General features: G+C 44.8%; 1 protein-coding gene across 2 annotated transcripts in view; it reads right to left on the bottom strand.

Moving 5' to 3' along the window:
* HS3ST1 (heparan sulfate-glucosamine 3-sulfotransferase 1) overlaps nt 1-19,274 on the bottom strand; it is an 85,661-nt gene extending 66,387 nt beyond the window's left edge. Inside the window, exon 1 of one of the 2 annotated variants that reach the window (XM_085642410.1) lies at nt 19,063-19,274. The gene's annotated coding sequence lies outside the window, so the exon portion shown is untranslated. The remainder of the gene's footprint in view (nt 1-19,062) is intronic. The other variant, XM_085642411.1, reaches the window with a different exon arrangement.
* Nucleotides 19,275-20,442: the final 1,168 nt, after the last annotated feature.

Genomic DNA, 20,442 nt, shown 5'->3' with positions numbered 1-20,442 from the left:
GTATTTTACCGATTCCTTAAAATACCGATTCGGTAAATTACCAAATCCTTAAAACCTGCCTCCTACATCTCAAATGGCTAAATACCGGTCGGTAACGGAATATTTACCGATTTTCGGCCGTTACCGACCGGTATTTAGCTAACTACATATGGCCCTATAAATGGACACTACATCAGTTTAGAAAAATAAAGTATCTTTATTTAAACCACCTAAGACCAAAATGGCAAAAATCCAGCGAACACAATTCAAAATATGACTTAAAACCTTTCAAGCAATTCTGTCCATAGAACTCTATGGATGAGGTGATTTTACACAAAGTACCTCAAATGCGTCAAAATCCACAAGGCAAAACCGCTGCAGAGGAGGGAAGCGTCGGAACACACAGCGATGCCTCAGTTGCTGAGTCAACAGGGAGGTGATGTATCAAGTTCTGCTGCATCCAGGAAAAGTGTTGCGCTGAATCCAGTCTGTGGAGGCGGGGGGGGATGTGATGAAATCCAAGATGGTTCTGGTCTTAGATTGAGGATTCTGAAAAACTTGGTGCACAGGTATGATGCATGGAAAACCAGATGCGCTGGAGGTTGATGCAGCTGCAAACAGGTGCTGCGTTGATTTCTTCAGCTGTGGTCCCACGATGTGTCGATTCTTTCATCCGCACAGCAGGGCCTGCATTGGCTTCAGTGCAGGGGGCTCGAGCTTCGAAGACACAGTGCGCTGAACTCTGGCTGCAGTGGTTTCTTTGGCTGCTGGCAGATGCTGTGTCAATTTCTTCAGCCGTGCGTCAGCAGTGCACAGAAATTTCTACCGTGCGGCAGTGCTGCATGAGAAAACAGGAGCTGAAAAGGCGATGCTTCAGATTTGATGGTTTCATGTAACTCTTTGCAGCAGGAATAACCTCCAAGGGACAAGAACTGGATTTGGCATCACACAGTAGGTAAGAAATCTCAGCAATAGAGTTCAGGGATACTGAAGATGCAGTCTTTGATGGCCCTGAGACTGCCAACAGGAGCACTTGGAGAAACTTCACAAGCAGAATACAAAGCAAATTCCAGTCCTCTTCAAAGCAGAAGCAGCAAATGCAGGCCAACCCAGCAAAGTGCCACACAGCAAAGGGGCAGTACTCCTCCTCACAGCTCTTCTCCTTGGCAGAGGTTCCTCTTGATCCAGAAGTGTTCTAAAGTTTGGGGTTTCAGGTCCACTACTTATACTCCTTTTGGCCTTTGAAGTAGGGATACCTCAAAGAATTTTCTTTGTAATGCACAAGCTCTTGTCCTGCCTGGTCTTGGCTCCAGACACACTCAGGGGGTGGAGGGAGGGAAACAGCATTGTTAGAGGCCCGGCACAGTCCTATTCAGGTGCAGCTCCTCCTACCACTCTAGCTCAGGTAGACCCATCAGCCTGGTGGTGGGCCATCAGGATATGCAGTGCACACCTGAACTCCCTTTGCGTGACTATCTAGAGTGAATGTACAAACAGGGCCCTGTCAGTCTAAATCAGACATTGATTCCATAGGCAGGCAGAGGCGCAAGGATGGTTAAACAAGAAAATGCCCACTTTCTAAAAGTAAAAGACACACAGATGGATGGAATGCAGAGCAAATCAAACATTCACCCCCCGTAAAGAGATCTGTGTTAAATCCAGCGTTGTTCTTCTCACCATGCCACCCATCATCGGTCTTTTGTTTTCTAAAAGTGGCTCCTTCATACACACAATTTAAAAACCACCTTTACTAAAAGATGCGTTATTGAATTCTGAGCTCAGAGAGCCCAAACTCTGAATCCCTAGCTGTTCCCAATTGAAAGTTATACTTGTAAAATGTTACAAGGCAGCACCAATGATAGCCTATGGGAGAGCTAGTCCTTGTAATAGAGAAAAACGAAATTGGCAGTATTACACGATCACAACATGTAAAGCACACCAGTACATATCTTACCTTTCACATACACTGCACCCTGCCCATGGGGGTACCTTAGGCCTAACTTAGGGATGCCTTACATGCAGTAAATTGAATAGTTAGTGCCTGGCAACTGGGTGCACTCCCAGGTCGACATACTAATTTAAAACTGCACTCACAGACATGCAATGGCAGGCGTGAGACACGTTTACAGGGCTGCTCAGCTGGGTGGCACAACTAGTGCTGCAGGCCCACTAGTAGCATTTGCTTTACAGGCCCTGGGGACACACAGTGCACTTTACTATGCACTTAACAGTAAGTCAAATATGCCAATCATGGATAATAAATCAGAATCACAATTGCAGTTACTTTGCAGTTAAAAGGAACCTAATTTGATTTGTGCAGCAGGTACAGTGGCACCGGGCCTGAATGCTCCAGGCACTCCACTAAACACCAAATATTGCTATATTTTACTACTAAACAGGCAGTCACAATTGCAGTAACTTTGCAGGCGAAAGGTGCTCGATTTAAATGGTGCAGCAGGTGCAGTGGCACCTAGGCCAAAAGTTGGCAGAACTCCACCAAACACTGAATGTTGCTATATTTTACTATGAGACTCACAGTCACAAATACAGTTATCTTTCAGGCATTAGGGTCAGGATTTGAATGGTGCAGCAGGTACAGTGGCTCCAGGTCCGAAAATTTGCATAGCTCCTCTAAAGATCTAATATTGCTATATTTTACAACTAAACAGACAGTCATAAGTTCAGTTATCTAGCAAGCGCTAGGGTGATGATTTCAATAGTGCAGTAGATGCAGTGGCACTGGGACAAAAAGCTCCAGGAGCCCCAATAAACACCTAATATTGCTATATATACACAATTATATCGTACTTGGTGAGGCAATCCCTCATTTGACATAATTCTAAAAATAGCTCACTGGTGACTCATGCTTATAGAGACTAGGGGGGAATCATAATTGTGACGAAATTTTCGTTCCTTGCGCTATTTGCACTTACTCTGCTATTCTGCACTTGGCATATTTGTACTTTTTAGCTTAAACCTGTAAAGTTGTACTGTATTTTATAAATGAATTATCACCTTTTAAATGTTCTTAAAAACGTTCTACATTTGTTGACGCTCTGATGTGCTGATATTCACGAAGCTTCTGTCAGCCCCCGTCTATTCTAGCATCCCTCCGCTTCCCCGGTCCAACGCCGGCCTTTGTGGCCGTTTGATTGGAGGGAAGCGGATATTCCCCTCCCACGCCTTGACCTATCAGGGCCTCTGTTGTTCGCTCCTCTAGGGAAGGCGGAGACGAGAGTCCTCGAGCCGGGCAGCTATTTAACTTCAAGCTGGGCCGGACGCGCATCGTCGTACTTGGTGAGGCAATCCCTCATTTGACATAATTCTAAAAATAGTTCACTGGTGACTCATGCTTATAGAGACTAGGGGGGAATCATAATTGTGACGAAATTTTCGTTCCTTGCGCTATTTGCACTTACTCTGCTATTCTGCACTTGGCATATTTGCACTTTTTAGCTTAAACCTGTAAAGTTGTACTGTATTTTATAAATGAATTATCACCTTTTAAATGTTCTTAAAAACGTTCTACATTTGTTGACGCTCTGATGTGCTGATATTCACGAAGCTTCTGTCAGCCCCCGTCTATTCTAGCATCCCTCCGCTTCCCCGGTCCAACGCCGGCCTTTGTGGCCGTTTGATTGGAGGGAAGCGGATATTCCCCTCCCACGCCTTGACCTATCAGGGCCTCTGTTGTTCGCTCCTCTAGGGAAGGCGGAGACGAGAGTCCTCGAGCCGGGCAGCTATTTAACTTCAAGCTGGGCCGGACGCGCAGCGGACGCGCGCAGCGGGCGCGCCGGCGGCGCGCCGAAGGCGCGCCAAAGGTAAGCCCGTCTGCGCCCGTCCGCGCCAAGGACGTGACAAAGACGGGATATACTGCTCCTCCAGTTAGATTAACCTACAATGCTGAGGTCCTAAAGAGTTTAAATTCGACCTCCCTTTGTCAACATCCTATACATCCTGACTGCATATATGGAGCCTGTGTCTGTGGTAGATGTCTGTCAGACCTTCCATTTGTACTCTCAACTGGAGTCTCTCATCAGAATGTCTACTCTAGGGCTGGCACTGCTAGGAACAGGGGCCTACTTGTTGGAGGCCTTATCAACGCACGATCTATGGGTAAACATTGTCATGACATTAGGGACCTAATTCTAGACTCCCAACTTGATATCCTTTTTGTAACAGAGACCTGGCTCAAGGACTGGAGCAGCCCAGATATTGCCGATGCGATCCCTTCAGGCTATCTTATACAGAGGAAGGACCGGCCAGTGGGTAGAGGTGGAGGACTGGCTATTATATTTCGTGATTCATTGGTCTGTACTTTCTTTGAGTTGGATGCGTTGCTGGATGTTGAGAGCTTGGGCTTCTGTCTTTCTTTGAATGCCACTCTATGTTTCTCTGGTGCTCTTATGTATAGGCCTCCTGGTCAAAGTGCTAAATTTATTAACTCACTTAATGACCCATTAAGTTATTTTATGCTCAAATATGCCAATTTTACGCTTTTAGGTGATTTTAATCTACATTTAGAGGATCACTCTGATTCTGGAACAAATAATTTTCTTCAAACTTTAGATTTGTTTTCACTACAGCAAATAGTGAATGGCCCCACCCATTCAGCAGGTCACACCCTTGATGGGGTCTGCTCTAATCTATTGCACCTTGCTGCAGATACCCCCGTTCCCCTAATCTGGTCCGACCATTCCTTTATCCCCCTTAGAATTACTATGCCTCCAATGACACAGATTGTGAAAACCTTTAATAATCCTCAGCTGGGACCCTCATGGACGCAGATTGTTAAAAATCCTAATTTAACCACAGTGGCCAAAAGTCTAGTCCCATCTTTAACAGGCAATACAGATACTGACTCTCACCTTTTTCAGTCCTGGCTCACTAACATCAGCAAGGCCATAACGCCCTCACACATAACAAGCAAGCCGCTAAAACCAAAAAACGTAAATACCCCCTGGTTTACGCCCACACTGGCTCTTGCTAGATTGCATTGCAGGCAATTGGAGCGGCAGTGGAGAAAGGGATACACGGAGAAACAAAAAACAATTTTTAGGGAAGGTAGGAAAGCATATCTTTCCCAAATTCAACTGGCAAAAAAGGAATTCTTCACAAATAAAATCAACTTAGCTCAAGACAATCAGAAGACGATTTTTCAAATTGTAAAATCCTTCACAACACCGACGGCGGAGCAAAGAGAGTTGCCCGCCTCTCAGTTACTATGCGACCAGATCTCCTTGTTTTTTGAGGAGAAAATCCTCGCAATTCAGAAAAATTTCCCAGATGCCAATTGCTCCCTTGACCCCTCTCCGACGAATAGCTCTGCCTCTCTGGTGGCATTCTCACCTGTATCGTTAGATTTGACCCTTATGGCCACACAAAAATGCAACTCGGGGTCGCCCTTGGATGCCTGTCCTCCATCGGTTCTTCACAAGCTGTCAGAGGTAGCAAACCCTTTGATTAATCAGATTGTTAATTCGTCCCTTAGTCTGGGCGTTGTTCCAGCAGACTGGAAGTTGGCACTGGTTAAACCATTAAAAAAAAAACAACACATTGACTCAGCTGTGCTCTCCAATCTCCGCCCTATCTCACTTCTTCCAACTTTGGGAAAAATCACAGAAACCTTTGTCTTAAAGGAGCTCACAAAATTCCTGGAAGATCAACAGATTCTTCACCCTCGCCAAGCAGGATTCCGTCCCAAACATTCTACGGAATCAGCCCTCATTGAAGTTTCTGATGCCCTGAAGATGATTGCAGATAGAGGTAGGAAGGGGGTACTGATTCTGCTCGATTTGTCAGCTGCATTCGATACGATCTCTCATGACATCCTCTTGAGACGTCTCGAATGCAGCGGCATCTCAGGCACGGTGCTGAAATGGATCAGATCCTTCCTGTCCTCACGGAGACAGGTCATTACCCTTGGTTCTTTCCTCTCTTCTGAACGACCCATTTCAGCAGGAGTCCCTCAGGGATCTTCCCTAAGTCCATTACTTTTTAATGTCTATATGGCCCCTCTGATCACTTTGATTAGTTCCTTCGGGATTGAGGTTCTGTCATACGCAGATGACACTCAAATGATTATCTCCTTGGAGAACGACTCCACGCAAGCTGAAATGAATTTTAAAGCTTGCCTAACTGCGGTTCTCCAATGGATGTCGATTAATCATTTGAAGTGCAACACCGATAAAACAGAGATTCTCCCCATAGGGACTGGCACCTCCTTTCACCCGTCGATGTGGTGGCCTGACGGGGCTACCCCACCCCCTGAGGTGGTCAAGGTCGCCAAAAACTTAGGAGTCCAATTTGATAACTCCCTCTCCTTTCTTCCTCATACTAAAGCAGTTGCAGGAACGTGTTTCGGCCTAATTAAAACTCTAAAAAAATTCTTTCGGTTCCTTCCTTTGTCAGCTAGAAAGTCCGTAGCAGTGGCCCTGATACTTTCTCGTATGGACTACTGCAACGGGCTACTGGCTGGAGCCAATAGATCAGTCCTAAAGAAGTTTCAGGTGGTACAACATGCTGCAGCCCGCCTGGTACTTAAACTCCCCAGAAGTTCCTCAGCGTCTGCCGCCTTAAATAAACTTCATTGGCTCCCGGTCCACAAAAGAATTCTCTTTAAAATCCTCCTCATCACGTTTAGGGCAAAGACGAAGACTGGTCCTAAATTTTTGTCGGCACGTGTCTCTCCTTATACTACCACCAGGCCACTCAGATCCTCCTCGGCAAATCTTCTAAAATTACCCAATTACAGATATAAACGAAAAGGCGCAAAAACCCTAGCCTTTTTGGGTGCCAGAGCATGGAATAAGCTGCCAGCCCAGATTAAATTCTGTAATACTGAACTTTCATTTAGGAAAGATCTCAAAACTTGGATTTATGGTATCTCGGACGACTGCTGCTTCGCTTTGATTTAATTACTCTTAGCAATTCAATAATCCGTGCTATCACTACTGTATGACGCCAGCGCCAAGATACTCCTCGCGGAGTGATAGTGCGCTATACAAATACAATCTCAAATCAAATCTCAAATCAATTGCAGTTACCTTACAGATATCAGAGATATGATTTGAATAGTGCAGCAGGTGCAGTAGCACCGGGCCTAAAAGTTGTCAGAACTCCTCTAAACACATAATATTCCTATATTTTACCACTAAACAGGCAGTCACAATTGCAGTTAAAAGGGACTTGGTTTGAAAGGTGCAGCATGTCCAGTGGTTCTAGGGCCAAAAGCTCTAGGGACCTCATTAAAACCAGATTATTGCTAAATGTTACTAACAAACAAGATAGTCACAAGTGCACTTATCTAGCAGACAATAAGGTCATGATTTGATTGTTGCACAGGTTCAGTGGCACCAGGACCAAAAGCTCTAGGCACCTCACTACCCACCTGATATTGCTATATTTTACTACTAAAAAGGCAGTTATTAGTGAAGTTACCTTGCAGACAACAGGGTAATGGTTTGAATGGTGCAGCAGGTGCAGTTGCACTGGACCCAACCGTTGTCAGAACTCCTGTAAACACCCAAAATCTCTAGGGATCCCACTAAAGGCCAAATATTGATACATTTTACTACTAAACAAGCAGTCACAAGTGCAGTTATCTATTAGGCACTTGAGCCATGATTTCAATGGTGCTGAAGGTGCAGTGGCACTGGGACCCAAAGCTCTAGGAACCCCTCTATATAGCAATATTTTATTACTAAACAGGTAGTTACAAGTGCATTTACCTTGCAGGCACTAGGGTCATGATTTCAATGGTGCAGCAGGTGCAGTGACACCAGGGCCGAAAGCTTTAGGAACCCCTCTAAACACCAAATATTGGAACATTTTATTACTAAACAGGCAGTCACAAGTGCAGTTACCTTACAGGTAATAACGTCATGATGTGAATGGTGCAGCAGGTGCAGTGGCACCATGGCCAAAGTGGTCATAACTCCTCTAAACACCAAATATTGCTATATTTTACTACTAAGCAGTCACAAAAGTAGTTATCTTGCAGGTATTAGGGGCATGATTGGAATGGTGCAGCAGTTGCAGTGGCACCGGGCCCAAACGTTGTCAGAACTCCTCTAAACACAATATTATTACATTAGTTATTATTTCCCTCTCATTTCATTGTTCAGAATTTTGCTATTACTTACCCGCACTGTACCACCAGTAACAGCACAATATGTTGCCTTTTTGTACATAACGAGGGCATAACACTTAAACGGACTTTCTGTAATTTATATAGTACAACTACTCAGCAAGCTACAACAAAAAACTGCTTATCATTATTTACATAGGCAAAACCTAATGCATTTACCAATGCTTGTTTACAATAATGCTGGCAACCATTTCTGATGCACTGAGGTGATTGCTGCTAATAATCCTTCATATGGTGGCAACCCATGTAATCTTGTCTGACGTTGCCACTATTAGAACACTAATTATATTTGTAGCTCTCAGTGAATTTCATTGAACATAAGCAGCTCTTATTACAGAAAAGGCTGGAGACGCCCGATTTAGAGGGTGACCAACCAGCCTGCCAGGTCAGTAGAAGCTATGGCCTCTTCTCTCCCTCCCCCCTCCCCCCCCTCCGACAAAGGACCGCCCACCAGACTTAAAGATCCCTCCCTGGCTGGCCAGGATTGCTATGCCATCACTGCAACAGCTTTTGTTGTGGTTTCTTTGAAGGCTGAAGTGTTTGCGGAGTCAGCACCAACCACGCACGTTGGTCCTGTTCAGCAAGCTTTATTGGCTTTAAAAAATAAACTTCCATAGTGAGGGTCTGGTCTTGAAAACCGTGCACGAAGCTTTCTTTCTGCGCGAGGAGGGAGGCCACTGAGCAGTCTTTCCTTCCTAGAACTGCATCCTTGAAATCAGAACTATTATAGAATGAATTTCGTTTTTTGTGATAAACAGGTTAAGCTCGCCATAGACTGTTACAGATTTTCACCCGACTACAAATGTATCACATTTCTTACCACCCAATATTTCTTTCAGGAATGGATTCTCATTAAGCATATTGACTTTTTAATTAACACATTTTCAATACTGAAATAATTACAGGATGCTGCCAACTGTTCTGGTTCACGGTACAATTGGAATGTTGACTGCTACGATATTTGAAGGCAGACAGAATGTTTTCTGGCTTCGTTTTGCTCTCTTGTTATTAACTGCAGCCTGCCTTTCTCATCATTAATGGTCATCACAATCATTACTTCGGAACCCGATATGTGAACGTGTTTTAAAGAAACAATAAATACCAATTTGCTTTTACCTCCATTCTCTCCTTAGAAAGAATAAGAGAAATTCATGCATTGCAAACCTCCCTTCTAACAGGGGGTTCTTTATAGCACTCACATCTGTATGAGAGCTGTATTATTCAAAGGCCAGATGTTCCACATTACCTGTAAAATTAATTGCTAACCTACACAAAAATAGATATAAAAATGTTAAATATTTCCCGAAATAAAAAAAATTACCACAAACACCAAAGATTGCAATACAGATGTTCCCATCTTTTGCAGCAAACACGTAACGTGAAATCCGGCATGAGGGCAACAGATGGCGATGAAGGGGTTAAAGCCCTAACATTTAACAGCCGTCCTCCCGCCAGTTATCGCACATGGCTGACCTTTGATCTCTTGTTCTTTACATCACTTCTGGTCCTGATTTCTGGTTTCTAAAGAAGGTTGTAAAAACCCTTCCCACTCACAACCCGTGGAATGTGCTCTTCTTACAGCCTCTCTGTTCACTGCTCGACAGTCAGGGGTTCTTCCAGGAAAATATGTTTAAGCAACATACTTCCAGTTCGTGTAGTTTCTCCCTTTGAAGCCAAACTTTATACTACCTCGTGTTTCACTGTGCATCTGTTTTCCACAACTCAAATCTGACCCACGTGTGTTTTTTTAACTCCTAGCATCTGTCTGGTTCATATCTCAATCCTGTTAAAAATGTAGACATTCCTCTGCAGCCAGTTCTACCAGCCACAGAGACCTTCTGACCAAGACAATAAACAGCCCAATGTATGTGTAGCCACGATACCCGTTAAACAGACCACACTGACACTTTAAACAAGCATTGGCATAGCCATTTGGTCTCGCCTTTTGGATCTTGTAAGTGTTTAGCCATGCAGCACATTATCCTGAGTTCTGTGCCGCCAGGGATTGAAGAGCTATACAATTACTACACACTGGGTCATGCAGTCCAATTCAGAAATACATGCTTGCCCCAGGAAACATTTATGGGCACACTGCAAGACTTCTTAATGCACAGACAGAAAGACAAGCCCCTCAATGCAATTCAGCAGCAATATAACATTCTGTGTGAGACTGCATCACTAGAGTATTAAACAGCCTGAAAAATCAGTGTCACAGGAAGTTATGCGTATAAGATGACGGATTTTACATCTCCCTCTGTAAACTATGCACTGGATTTACAAAAGCCTTATTGTTTGGCAAGTGCAGGAAACTTGCTATATGTGCATTCAGGCTGTCTCTGAAGCACCAGACCAGTAGCGATCTGTTCATGGACTGCCACCCTTCACTGTGTTGTACTGCAGTCTCAAAATAATTTGAGTGCATTACCCTGTCTCCGCTTTAAATGAGGACGTGATGTCTGACTGAAATGTGACTCCCATGGCTTCCTCCCCACCCATCTCACAAATCTCCTTGCTTTCTACATGTGGACGAGATGAGTAAAGCAGAGAGCTAATAGATTGGCAGGTACAGGATGTGGCCTTACGGGCAGGGCTTCTGACTTTTGAAGATCGGGGTTTGATTCCCACTGATTCTCAGCGCAACACTTAATCTACCCATGCCTAAAAAATTAATATAACCATGGATAGTGTAACTGGAGCTCAATCTAAAGCACTCCAATGTCCCTGGGCGTGAATCGCTGGCCAACAAATTAAAGGCAGCTCTTGACTAATCTATTAACCAGACCACCGTCCACACAAGGAGGTGCTCAAAAAGATAAGAAATGCAGCCGGTCACCCCAGAATGCAAAGACAAGCGCAACTTCTCTGCTTGTAACTGGAGGACTGACCGTACTCCACTCAGCCTAGTAGTAACAAAAGGTAGAGAAAAAAGGGAAGTGCAACAACGACGAGGCAGCGCTGGGCTGGTACAAAAAAGGGCAAAACACAAGGTTTATTAGCAATAAGTATACAAACAGAAAACAAACCAACTTCAGAGACTGGACCGGCTTAATTGCATATCCTTCAACTGTTGCTTCATTCTTTTCTCAGCTTTCCCACACAACATTCTAAATGTCTGACATGGGCCTGCTCTTTAATAACGCAGTATGGGGTTGCTTTAGAAATGGAGAGACCCAAAACGTGCATCCTAAAAGGGGTCAGGGTGGCGACAGCGGGAACGGATGAGGTAAGCTCGCAAGTGGTGCGCACTTGGGAGAGCGAGCAGCCCATTTGTTTTCAATTATCGCGCCCGCGTCTGGGCACAATATTTGAAATGAGATGTGGCCTGAGTGCATAATCGCAAACCTTAAGCCGTGGGCGGTTACATTGGCTGGGAAAGGCGGGGCATGCGCCCGCCTTTACCCACTTGCGTGCTGTCTTTTAAGGAAGACGCAAGATGCATGCAAAGGCCAATGGAATGTCAGGAATTCGAGCACGAGCTTGCTCTCTCGTGCGTGAAGTGCTAGTCAGCTCCAAGAGGCCGTATCCTTAGAGCAGCGCATGCGCGCTGCGCTAAGGCTCGACCTAAAAACCCAAGCCAGGCGTTGCAATGGCATTACTATTAATGGGTTGAAATGTCCAACCTGGAGAACACCGATTTGCTTTTAAGTTTGAAGATAATCAACAAAAGTGGTCAGGTAGCTTCTAACCATAATGCTCACAAATGTGCTGCTGACATTTCATGAAACCGTCCAAAACAATTACATAAAAACCGAACCACTGAGTCAGAACTTTCCCCAAACAAAATTACAATCCTGCAGTTAAACAGATCTGGCTTTTCACCACACTTCTAAGGAATAATACAGCTAAGTGAGGCGTTACACGGCAGACAGTAAATCATTTATACATCATGACAAAAACTCAGTGTTTTCTTGGTTATGTTTGGATATGCACACAGAAAAATATATAACAGAACGCGTTTTAAGCATACTCTGTTGGATGTGTTGAAGGACAGCGCCCCACGGTCTCCTAAAACAGTGCTTACTCGTAGTGGGAAGAGGTAGAGGTGAACATCTCAGTGTGCACTTTGTTTTTGATGTGGCTCAGGAGAAGTAATCTGACATTCCAATCATACTCTGGTGCAAGTCTGCGTTCATGAGTCTCAAGCCTGAGCAAATGTGTTGAACTCCTTTGTCGTCAGCGTGTCACTGCCACACGCCATTTGAACAGAATACTTTCCCAATTGTGTGTGGGATTAGGAGTGACGACCGTAGTGACATAGTCTTAATTTACAGAGACGACTGTCGTCAATTTGTATGTTGTCTGGTGTTGGCTTGCATTGACCAGGGTTCTTATGCTGTTGCAGTGGTTAGCTCATTTGACTCTTAATGTATACTTTTTTGTGACGCGCATCTAAAATTGCTGCATGGTATATGAATGACTCTTGGTCAGAGCGACCAAGGACAAAGTATATTACTCCTTCGTATATCCGTTTGTTGACATAGGGGAGAAAGTCCGGTCTCTCCTGTACTTTAGAAAACCTGTACAGTTGCTGGGCAGTGTGTATGTGTGTTCAAGAGCTGTGTGTGGGTATGTCTGTGAGTGTCTGTAGATGGAAAAGACTTTAATGCACCATCATTAGTGGATCATGATCAGATGGTGCCGCACAGGTGTCATTAAATGGTCTGTCGCAGCTACACCAGGACATTTTAATCACAAACTTAATAAATGTATCTGTAATAAATTGGAAATGGGTAACTGGCCAGGATCTAGCCAACTGGGTTGTGTACTTAATCCGATAGCTGAACTAAGTCTGAGAACAAATGAGTTTGACAATATTGATACATATTTTGTAACATGACGCTGAAAACTGGGTGTGGTACAAATCACACAACAGTTCTGTAGACATATGGATCATCTCGTTAGCAGCACTAAGCTCGCTCATAAGTGATGAAAGGAGGTAGGTGACTTGCACAGTTTCCCACAGGAAAGTCTTATTTGTGATATTCACACTTTCTTTCATTGGGCCACCATTGGTTTTTGGTTGTGGTTGTGGTTATGGTCTCCCGGAGCCTGCAGGATTGATGCGTGGTTATATTTCCAACAGTCTCATCCATTGTTCCTCTTGTGCCAGGACCACACCTATGCCTAGCAGAAAGATGCCACTGTCTAGTCACGACTCTCACCTTTTGGAGATCTTTTCGTTGCCAATCAGGATTGTTTTCTGAAATCCGCCCAAAGGGGTGCCCCTTCTTAGTTAAATGCTGCAGCAGAAAGTCTTTTGCTGCTGGAGCCTACATTTAGAGGGGAACATAATCTTAGCATGTTGTTCAGCACTATCTCGCAAGGGCGTTGTATGTGGTATCACAGTTATTGTATTCCATTTCAGGTGTATCACTGAAGCAGGAAAAACAAGTATTTAAAAGCAATACGTGCACTAAATGAATGTTAGCTTCGGTAGCATTGAGGTCAGCCATGTATGGTTTCGTCTTTTACCTTACACTGAAACAAGTATGCTTTCAACGAGACTGGGGCCAGCAAGATTACTCTGCATAAAAAGGCTTCAAAGATCTGTTGTTTAGTATAGAATTAACTGCGCGATTCCAATCATTGAATAGCGACTGCTCCGAATGATCACCATTCGGCACCAAAGCGTGGTCGTGGATTTTGCATAGGCGTAGCCTGGAGAAAATAAAATGCATGGTTGAGTGTAACCGTCAGGAACTCGGGAAGAATGAGGGAGATGCTTTTGGTCTTGAGACGTACCTTGGTTGCAATCCTATAGAGAAATTCACTTGTTAATGCATAGGACCCATGAGAGGAGATACCTATTCTTTTAAGTCACATATACTATTTGCTGACTTAGCTGAGCAGCATACATTGGTTTGGTATGGACTCACGCCCTGCCAATACTTAAACACTTTGCCCTTTCTGCATCTGGAAATGTGAACTATACCAGCAGCAGCCTTGCTGAATCCGCCACCTAGGACTATACTAGTCTAAAATGGCAGAGGATGGCCTTTTAAATATTTATGTGGCTCCCCTTTGGCAAATAATGAGATCACATGGTTTCGCCACAGTCTCCTATGCAGGCAATACCCACATTGAGGTACCCATCGTATAAGAAGTGGCCTCTCGCTTCAACAAATGCATGACCACAGAAGTTGACTGGATGAGCTCCCACAGCTTGAAGCTAAATTCTGAAAAGACAGAGGTCCTCGTTTTTAGACGCGACACCTCTTTTTGGAAAAACACTTGGTGGCCGCAATCTCTTGGTTCCCTTCCCTATCCTGTCCCTAAAGCAAGGGACCTGTACTTTAGAGAACAGTCTACATAGTCTTGCTGCCTCGTGCGTATAACTTTGAAGAAGATTCTGCCTTCTCTGCCCGTTGATCTGCAGAAAACAGCAGTTACTTCACTTGCTCTATCCAGGTTAGACTACTGTAATGCACTTTATGTTGCGGTGCAGCTGGGTATCCTGAAGAAACATCAGAGGCATAAAAATGCAGCAGTTTGGGGTTTATAGAACATCAACAAATTTGAGCCAGTCTCCAAAACTATGAAGGACCTCCATTGGTTACCCATCAAAAAGACAGTGGCTAGTTTGAAGACACTCGGCCTTGTTCATAAATGTATTTATCATCAAGATCCTGACTTTAAAAAAAGTAAAATGTCCTGGTACTTTTCAAAGAGTTCTCTTCGATCAGCTTCAGCTAGAAATGTTTTGGTTCTCTTTGCCAACAAGGGTTCTTGGGGTGGCAGAAGCTTCTTTATTTACCCTTCCGGGGTAAAATCTCCAAAGGCAGCTCTCACCCTCTTCACTAATAGGCACGGTCAAGACACCCTTGGGCATACGTTGTGCTATACAAAATTCAATCAAATAAAACTGGCAATCTTTAGATTATTTATTTCATAGTTGAATGCTCCCCTTTTCAAACATAGCTTACTGGGACACTGCTCATGTATGGTCTACAGATCTCAAAAGCCATCAGGGATCCTACCAAAGGTGTTGCAGAATAATGTAGTTATAGTAGGGTAGTCTTATGAGTTTGGCAGTAGAGAACAGTAGGCACCTGGTGTTCAAGGACAGAAACTTAGGCAAAGCCCCCGTCAGAGGTAATATGTCATTTATAGAATATATTAACTAATCTGCCAATGATTGGTCTTTTCCACGTCTAATTGGCAGCAGTAGGAATGAATACAAGCTTTTCCCATATACGTGACCAGAACTCAACGTATGGCAAAACAAATAAAATACCCAGCAGGTTTTATGGACAGGCGGGCAAGGTTCAAAGTGTGCCCAAAGACCACAAGGAATGGCTGAAGACTGTGCACAACAGGTCTCAAAGCAAAGAGGCTTAGTGGAGGGCAGTAGCAAAAATCATACCCTGTGCTCCAAGCCAGCTGGCCATGGCTGTATGACATGGCCGGAGGGCTGTCAAGGACTGGGCATACAGCAAAGTCAACGACCAGGCCCCCTTCCCATAGTAGGACCTGAGAGCTGGGATACACGCAAACTATAGTATACCATAACAAGCTCTAACTAATATGTTGCTAAGAAAATGCATGGTTCTCAAACGACTAAACATAAATAATAAAACCGTCAAATAAATGGATGCTATGGTTATCATAACCACAGCATCCATGTATTTGGCAATATCATAGCAAACAAAGAAACTGCTGAAAATGTCTAGTTATGGATAGCCACACAGCACTACACTCCGGAGGAGTGCCCTGCTTGCGGCCCGACATACGACATCACCTAAGAAAAAACAAAGGATGCAAATATTTGTAGAGTCAAATAAGAATGGTATTAGGATGAACAGACTGTTACTCATATATAATGTCCGAGGGGACATCTAGATTAGGACATTAGCACTGCAGCCCTATAACTACATTTAATTTAACAAAATGTTTGCAAGCGGAAAATCAGCAGCTTGAATAATCGATCTTATTTCTGCTGTGAAATAGAATGCTCGTGGCGATGTGTACTTTTGGGAAATGCACTACAGGAGCTGTCATGCCCATTAGAAGGACTATGAGACTGCAACCACAGAACTGTTCTTAACGTCTGCAAGGACATTGATGAATTTTGTGTGTGGATCTGCAGTAGTCCTTCTCCACCACACACACACACACACACACAACTTTAAAGTGGTCAGGCTTATACTCGATGGGGAAATTGCAGCCTTCCATGTCCTGGTGTGCATTGCGCTTTATAAAGTGCTGGCTGCCACACATCCGCCGCTTCAGCACAGCAAACACGTGCTAGTAATGTTTAACCCAATGGTCTCATTTAATTAAGTTTGAGTAGATAAAAGATATACACACAGCATGCATAATTCTGCAGCAGATGCATTAACCCTGCAGCCTCCAGGCTACTTTATTAGGTTACTGAAGGGCATTTTAGAGTCTTCTTGTCCATACACCCACTGGTCTCTGAGAAGTGTCTATCTAATTCGAGCCTCACCCACCGCTCTCCCATTACACCACCGCCTTATCGAAGAGTTCCCACCATTCTTGTTGCCGAGGCCCTTTGTGTCGAATGGTCTGATAACTGCAGCATTCCTTTTGAATCATTTACTGCTGCTATCATGATATAATACATTGCACAAGATGTACTTTTCATGAATAGATTTTGGGGCCCCAGCCAAGACATATTCTGGCGATATTTGTGGGATTCTTTTCTGATAATTTACCTTATGCAACACCAAGGCGCAAGCTGAGGCTAGATTACCTAGGTGGCACTGCAAATATTGAAACCCACATTTCCAGATTACATAGAATGCCCTGCTTGTGGTGCATCTCGCAAAAGCAAAACGAGCATCTGCACCGACTGACCTGTACCAGAATAAGGGTTTGCATAGCATGCTGATGTCTGTTTGTACATACATGTGTCAGTTCGAAACAGGATACCTGACAACTTGAAGAACAATCTCAAAGTGTAAGGAGGAGGCAGGGCCTTGAAGGGGCAGTACCTCATGCCTAGAAGTACCTAGGAGACACTTTAGAACCCCACCCTGCTCCCAAGCCCCCCCCACCCCCAAACAACAACAAAAAACACACATACATTTTTTTAAAAAAACTTACCCAGGCTGGTGCCGATGTCCTGGGGTGTTTTAACACCCCTTAATGGACGTCGGCAGTTCAAAGCCTCACGAAAATGAATTGGAAAACCAGTATTACCTTCATATTTTCGCTAAACTAATTCACCACTAATCCTTTATTGGTTCTGGATTACCGTGCTACTCGCCGAAAAAGCGCTTCAGCGCCTCATCAGGGGTAGTAAGCGCTCTATAATTGCAATTACAATGCAATGCTATTTACAGTGGTTTTCAGCTCATTTTCCCTGCCACAGTGTGATATCAGCTGCTCGTCGGGTGACCGTGTGATGGGAGCCGATATCGTGCGTCACACTGTGTGAGTTGACAGTTATGAAATAGTATAGCATGGGTGGACTGCACTTATCGTGGTCCAGATAATTTGCAGTGCTATAAAACACCAAAACTGTTGTATCAACTGTCATATGAAAAAATACCATACTACAGACGTAAACATAACAATGCGCGCCAAAAGAACATTGTCAATGGACCACTGTGGCTCTCGATTGACTGCGAGCGCCAAACATCAGCCTCGACTCTTTTCCTTTCATTGCGCACGTGGCGAGCTCTCTGCTCCTGCTCATTATCTTATCTCTGCTGGAATTAATTATCCACTTCAAATAAAACACTGGAAATACGGCCTGGCGTTTCCAAGCAATCAGGAAGTTGATTTCCTAATCATGTCACACCCCAGGAAATACTAATGTTGGTGAAGTTAATTTAGTACGTATGCCACACCTCAAGGTGGAGTCCAGATAAAGGAGTGGCCTCAGAACTTTGAAGCGCGAGGCTCTAGACTAGCAAGCGTCAGAGAAGTGACGAAAAAGAATAGATAACAGGCAGGCCTGCGTGGATGGGGCGCGGGTGGTAAATGAATGAACGTACGACGTGCCCGGGACTTCCTGTCTCTGCACCTGTACATGAGACGACTCGTGGGAACCGTGAACTGCAGACACAGGTGCGATTGTGCAATGTTATGCGTCAGCCGATTCGGAACCAAAGTCCCAAGTGACACAAAGAGGGTGTAGCAGGAAAAATTAAAACGCACGTGGCTAATATTAATAATACACAGGGAAATAGCAGCAAAAGGTCAGCGCGCGACTAACCCACGTGCTTTCCAGCTTATAATAGAAGGGTATTAAAGAAGTGTAAAATCGTCACAGATTTGTCAACACCACTACTACACACTGGTAAAGAATGCAGAAATTAGGTCTCGAGCGACGGAGAGCTGGGCGTACTAAAGTCATGGCAGACTACACGTTCATTGCCTAGCATCGCCCCTTTGGTACTGATGATACAGTGCTATATAATGAAAATATGGTAAACAAAAATCTGGAAGACAGCTAAACTGTAGGATGCATTGACGACGCTTAACGTGCCAGCAATGACGAACCAAACCATAAGCATTCATGAAAAATATTGAGCCAGAATAGGCAAGAATTGACTTTTCGGTCTGACCTGCATATGAATTATATATATGTATTTCCTTGCAGTTTCATATAACGCAAACTCGACCCGAAAGTATAAAATCCCGTGCACCAGTTACATTACACAATGCACATTCATTTTTGGTAGGCACGAGCCGGAGATTAAGCGATATGCCCAAAATCACCGAATGTGGAGCCGACGCCGAGATTGGAACCTGCTTCCCCAGCTCCAAACAAAGTCGGCAGCTCTGGGCATCCTCCCAAACAGGTAGTGTACATAAAGCGGCGTGCGGTTAGTAAATGACACCCGCTCCCCCCACTCACTGCCCGGGGAGGACTAGCTGTCCCAGTGAGAGGAAGCCGCGCAGTCTGCGAGCAGGTCTGTAGTCAGCGCACACACGCTCCCTCCGGCCTGACGGTCATCGCTCACCTGGGACGTACAGGTGCTGCAGTCAAGTCATCGGAGTCTGGCCCATGAGCGCGGATTGAGGGACGGGTCCCGGCTCCTGCACTCTCCTCCCCCGTGCTGTGTACGGAATCTCCGGTCCCAGCTCAGCTGCCGGCGCACGAGCTCAGAGCTGCACAGCAGAGAGCCGACTGCTGCCCGTTCCGCGTGTAACCTGCCCTGATCAGAGACTGCCAGTGAATTTCAGGCTCTCTCCTACTGCGTCACCATCGTGTCTGCCCCGCCCACCCAGAGGCTGGACTCTGTTGCTCTCTCCCTGGCACCGACCAGCAGCGCTCAGACAGGAACTCGCACTTTCCTGAGATTCTGCGAGGACGCAACAGCAGAGGCCGCCGCTGCCTGTGAAAGGGAATCCGGGTGTTGGGTCTTACGCAGGCTACGGTCCTGCTTACACACCGGCAGTGGCCCTACACTGCCGGCAGTATGTGCATCTATATATTCATGACATGGACGATCATCGTTGTCAAATACTAAAACCAGGTTTTTAGATTGTGTAACACTTCTATGCATGTGAGTGACAATCCTGTGCATATGTATGATATTATACAGCCAGATGTTCGATCCTTTGAGTTATATTTTTCGCAAGAAAAACAAAGCTATAACTAGTATTTAGGTACTTCTCTGTGGGTTACTGAGGTCTGTGGAAAGGGTTTTGATCTTTAGATTGCCTCAACCACTCACGTTCTCCTCACACCACTTTCCTGCACAGTTTCTCAGTGATTGCCACCTACCTATTATTTATTCTCTCTTCTTTCAGAAATCTCCCGTATGCAAAACTCGCCCACCCCATTACTCTTCTCACCCTGTCCTTCCTCAAGTACTTTCTTGTGTTGCCCTCCTTCATCATACACCCACCTACTTTCTCTCGTGCTCACCTGTAAACACACAATTTTCCTTTCTGTCAATATATTTCGCCAGCTGTTGTGGATGCACCAAGTGAAAGCTGCACTGTGGTACTCGGGAGGATGCTTGCCTTTGTTTGCTGCTGGAGTCGGAGCAGCTCTGGCAGAATGGTCGACAGAGGAGTCTGGGAGAACAGAGACTGGCTGTTCTTGTAGAAGTGCAGGTGTCTTCAGGACTGTGAGCCTGATTTAGATCTCAGTGGACAGGTTACTCCGTCACAACGGTGACGGATATCCGCTCTGCCGAAATATAAATACCATAGGATATAACGGGATATATATTCCCGCAAACTCGATATCTGTCACCGTTGTGACCTTGGCGAATGTGCTACTCTGACACAACGGTGACGTATATCCTGTACGCCGAAATATAAATCTCATAGGATATACATTCCCGCAAACTCGATATCCATCACCGTTGTGACCTTGGCGGATGTGCTGC

Source organism: Triturus cristatus, chromosome 2_2, assembly GCF_964204655.1.
Source record: "Triturus cristatus chromosome 2_2, aTriCri1.1, whole genome shotgun sequence".
Taxonomy (NCBI): Eukaryota; Metazoa; Chordata; class Amphibia; order Caudata; family Salamandridae; genus Triturus; species Triturus cristatus.
Note: the sequence above shows the minus strand (reverse complement) of the source record. Positions and strands in the feature narration are given on the sequence as shown.